Genomic DNA, 5,487 nt, shown 5'->3' on the forward strand with positions numbered 1-5,487 from the left:
TTAAAATAAATAGAAAACAATTAGATTTTAAAAGAACGAAAGAAAAATGAAAAATAAATACCCCAAGGGCATTACAGTCATTTCAGTTTACTGGGGGGCAAAAAACGCAACGAAACTACCTCAAAAAGACCACTAATCCAAAAAAGTTGTGGTTTGGACTAAAACCCAAAAAAAATGCATACCACAGGGACCATTTTTGCAATTTTGTCTAGATAAAATGCAATTTTTAATACTTTATGCTTTCTACCCTTATTTACTATCTATTTTCATTTGGTCGGGATGTTTATATAATATGCTAAAGTTAGTTGTTTACGCAAGATAATTCATTGCTTGGATGTCTAAGTTTTAAACATTGCATTGTACTCTTACATGATCTGGTTAAGAAAATATACATGTGTTATGGTGTAGCTCCAAAATATCATCCTCGGCTTCTCTAAAATTTGAAGGTGTTTATGTAGGTTGGGTTGAAGGGATGATAGTGGGGGCATCAACATAAATGATCCCAAATTCCATTATGCCTCTATTAATACTTAAAGTTTTAGCGTTGGGTTTATATGTCTTGGGACAGCACAGGTGGTAGAATCTTCTGCGGTGAATGTACTAAAGGGATCAACAGATCTCTGCAGCTTAGTTATTAACTTTAACTTTTGATGTTACATATTTGAGCACATTAAGATCATGGTTGGATTTTCCTTGGGGAACTTAATGGCATATCAAATATATAGAGATAAAAGCGTGATTGAAGGTAGGTTGTAACAAAGTTAGTTTTTGAGACGTAAAAATATTATTTCTGATGTGGTGTTAAAGCGATTATTTCACATAAAAAAAATGTCGATTCCTGATGTGATGGTAATGGATGTTAAAGGGGTTGCTATACTTAATATTGGGAATGTTGGTATGATAGGATACAAACCTGGGTTATGCATTGTGTTGCTTGCCTTTCTCCGGTCCATGTAGAAAATGGACATAATAATTTTGCTATATTTCAATGTCCACTCCAACACTTTACTGTACTAATAAAAAAGAAAACAAAAAAACGTAAAAACCAATATGTTTCCTGTTTACCAAAGTTTCCAACATGTATCTAATTATGACTTAATTTTGATTAGTAATTTGTAGCAATTATGAATAAAAATATATCAATTTGGCCGGAAAACTTTTATAAATAAGAACTTACGTATCTTTATCTCAATATAAAAAGAAAAGGAAAAAATAATAATACTAATAGTACAAAAGAACATTAGTTATTATTATTGTAAAATGAACAATAATAAAATAACATTTTGGTTTGTTTATTAATTTACATTACCTACGGATAGTAAAGGATATCAACAGATTAAAAATGACACATTAATTAGCCGTTCTAAAAAAAAATACACTAGGCTGCCGGTCGACCAGGCCTCGCGTATATTTGGCCGGCAACTTATTAACAAAAGAACAGGAATAATAAAAGAAATATAGTATTTGGTTTCTGACGAAATTTCTCAAACACTAACCCGTTTTTTGTCTTTATTAATATGAAACACCACACAACCCCTAAACTCCACAACTCTAACTTTCATTCTACCATGGCCCAAATGCTTCCAAAACATAAGTATACCATTCTTACCCTACTCATATTTTCGCTTCTCCTTCATGGAAAATCCCATAAATTTTCAAGAACATTGTCATCAAAATCACTTGGTTTCAAAAAACAGAAACTAAGCCACCTTGACTTCTACTTCCATGACACCGTAAGTGGAGATCACCCCACTGCTGTTCCAGTGGCTGAGGCTGCCATGAGCAACACATCCCCCACCAAGTTTGGGAAAACGCTCATGTTTGACAACCCATTGACAATGGATCCTGAACCGAGCTCCAAGATTGTGGGAAGAGCACAAGGAATGTATGCATCTGCTGATTCAAATGAATTCGGTTTGCTGATGGTCTTGAATTATGTTTTCACTGAAGGAAAGTACAATGGTAGCACTTTGAGTATGATAGGGAGGAATCCGGTGACGTCGCCTGTTAGAGAAATGCCAATCGTTGGAGGCACTGGACTTTTTCGGTTTGCAAGTGGTTATGCACTTGCAAAGACTCATTTTTTAAATACGAGTAGTGGTGATGCTATTGTCAACTATAATGTTTATGTCTTTCATTATTGATCATCATCTTCAAATGATCGGATCAAGGTTTCACAAGCTTAAATTTCCACAGTATTTGGTTTTTGAATTGTTGATGGTCTAGAACTAATTGTTTATTGTGTTTAATGAAAAATATGCTTCCTTTTCATTTGTTATCTTTTATAAATTCTTAGCGACAAGGTGTTTTTGTTTCTTTCCATAATATAATGAACGCACTCAATTTTTCTTAGGTAAATTTCGATAACCCCTTTTCTTTATAAAAGCATTCTTGAGTTTAGTTAAATTATAATTACCGTGTACAATCACTGTACATGGCCAACCCAGGCGACCCCTAGCTAGCGCATAAGGAAATCAAGGGGGATCGGTTTAGGCCTACTTTTTGTATTGTATATGGGCTCGAATCAACAATCTATTCTTATTTTTGGTATGAGTTGATTACAGTTTAACACTATCAGAAAAAGTTTAGTATTTCTGACGAGTAAACGTTTCCATTGGTATACAGCTTGTAAATCATTTTAACAAAAACATTGCAAAAAATTTTATTGGGAAATTATTTTCAACAAAATTATTGAAAAATGTAAGATAAAATATTAGGCTAACAGGAGTGGGAGGGCCAGGGGCGGAGCCATGATTTAAAGATAAGGGGGCTTATATAAAAAATTTAAAAAACAAATACTCGAATAACATAATCGAGTCTATAAAATTGAAAGAGATGCCGACAAAGAAAAAAAAATTGTCTAAATAGGAACTATATTAATCTTTGCAAGAACCAATCTTCAAAAGTTTTCAAATGATCATAAGCACCGATTCTCATACATTAATCTGTTATTATTAAAAGAACGACTTAGAACATAGATACATATGATATTATCTTCAATTGAGAAGAATACAATTAAAAACTTTGTAAAAGTATAATAAATAGTACTTTCCTCACTTTAAGTTGTGTCCGTCTTTGCTTTATAGAAGAAAAAGCATCTATAAGTTTATCTTTGAAAAATGTATCATCAATCTCTCTCCCAATGTTAATAATCTAACAACTTCTAAGAAAATCATCATTCATGGTATTCCGAAGTCGCGTTTTCACAATTTTCATTGCTGAGAATGCTCTTTGCCACAATTCACTTTTTTCCATCTATTAAACCCTGCTATCGTAAATGTATCTAACCCGACTCGTCCAATAGGTTTCTTATAAAAAAGAAAGCAAGGGAAACAAAATGCAACATCCTTTTTCTCACAATATTTCAGCGACCATAAATTTTTAAAACAAGCTTGTTGAAAACTACGGATATAATCATTTGGACCACAATACTTGAAGGATACTTTGATTTTTGAATTTGGAATGGTCCAAGTTTAATATATAATCGTCTAATCTCATCAAGTTGGTGACTTGGATAGCTTAAGATCAAAGATCGTTCTCCGGGATCACGATTCAAAGAATCTAAGTTTACCTCTCTTGAATTTGAAACATCATTTTTTTCAAGTTCAACATTAATTGGCTCTTCTGTATCACTATTTCTTTCAGGTTGTGGGTCACTAACATTTTCTTTTCGTTTGAAAAAAGAATCAATTGTTCTTTTTTTGCTCATGGTTTACCCTATAATTATAAAAGTTCACAAACCAATTAACCAATCATAACAAACCAATTAACCGATCATAATATTATCATTAATTACAAATTATACTGTTCAAAATAAATATTAACCACAAGTTACAAAAAACTTAAATATGTATTAGCTAATAAAGTAATAAGAATTAAAAATTACATGAGAGTGCTTGTAATTGATTTTCTCCCTTTGCCGGATGAATTAAACTGTAACTCTCCCATTGAAGTTATTGCCGACAGCTCTCTAAATCGACGTCTCCTAAATTGTGGTATGTAATTGGTATTTCTGTTAAATTAATTGGGCTATATTGGAGGGGCAGTGGGCGGGCTTAACTTTGATTTTATTTTCGGCTTAAATAAATTAGATATAAATTTATAGCTACAAATATATAATAAAAATAAAAGAAGTTGAGGGGTAGGGGAGGGGGGCAGCACACCTGCTAGCCCCTGTATTGTCTCCGCCCTTGGGGAAGACTAACTCACGCGTCTTGCTGATGTGTCGGGCCTAAGAACGTATGAACACTACCCCTCACGCCGATGATTTGGGTGTGACATAGGTGCAAGAACGGAAAAATATGACAAATAATAAAGCAGCAGCAACAACAGTCATGCATTTGACCTTTTTTTTCCTTTTCCTTTGTATCCATCGAAGTAAAAAACAATGACATTGAGCAATGACCAGTTTTCCAGAAAACGGGTGAAGAAGACGATTCATATTTGTTTTAATTGAAGTTACAAATTTGGTCATTGAGATTCTGTCTTTTAATCTTTATTATACCCTCTCATTTTTCTTTAAATTAAGTTAAACCTTCAACTATATCTAATTATATATGTTTATCTAATTTTAAAAATTAATAATGTGTTTATTTGATTTTTTTACTTACTAAAATGATTACTTAAGTTTATAATTATGTTTTTTTTTTATTTAATCTAATGTTAAAAAAATTAAAATATAAATGATATGGAATAGTAACCATTTCCAATGTCTAGTGAATTGGTGGTGGAACAAACGCTAAATTGACAACGTTTTTCTGGTCGCTTGAATGTGACCACTCTCTATATAGCCTTATATTGGAAACTTTTTTAGAGATGACAAAGCATTGTTAGTGACGGTTAATCGTGACACCTTTGCCCATAGATTTTCACCGGAATCCTATTTTGCATTTATGGTGGATTAAAGACGGTGTCTTTTAATAATAGAATATTTATGATAACTTTTATGCAAACTTTCTATCGTAAATCAGTCGGAAAAAATTTAGTTTAAGAAAAAAAATCCAAATTTTGTATAAAGAGGGAGTCTTTTAGTTCTTGGATATTTATGATAATTTTTATTACATCTTTCTATCTTAAATCGGTAAAAATGAAGTTTAAGAAAAAGAGAAAATGACATATATATCTTATTAAGTTTTTAAGGTTTACCCATTTAGTCAATTAATATATTTTGTGGTTTTATGAGAGAACGAATTTCTAGACAACCTGTCTATTTAGTCCCCTAGACTTGTTTTAACCGGTTTCCTTGCCACATCTATACTATTTGCCACATCTATACTATTTGCCACATCATTTAAGTCAACACTTCAAAAAAGGACGAGAAGAAGAACACTCTTCCTTCTAAACCTAAAACCCCTCTCTCCCTTCACGCCCTCCTCGTCCTTTCGCCTTCCCTGCCAAGAGATCAAAAACCAGACTTGATGTCTCTGGGGAGGTCACCGACTTATATGGGTCTCGTCATCGCTGCAACAGCCGATTTTCTAATATTGG

General features: G+C 32.7%; 1 pseudogene; it reads left to right on the forward strand.

Annotated features, from left to right (window-relative positions):
• The first annotated feature begins 1,557 nt into the window (after positions 1-1,557).
• Positions 1,558-2,211, forward strand: LOC145069430 (dirigent protein 21 pseudogene; annotated as a pseudogene).
• Positions 2,212-5,487: the final 3,276 nt, after the last annotated feature.

This window comes from Lactuca serriola, chromosome 1 (assembly GCF_051521515.1).
Source record: "Lactuca serriola cultivar US96UC23 chromosome 1, Lser_US96UC23_V15, whole genome shotgun sequence".
NCBI classification, from domain to species: domain Eukaryota; kingdom Viridiplantae; phylum Streptophyta; class Magnoliopsida; order Asterales; family Asteraceae; genus Lactuca; species Lactuca serriola.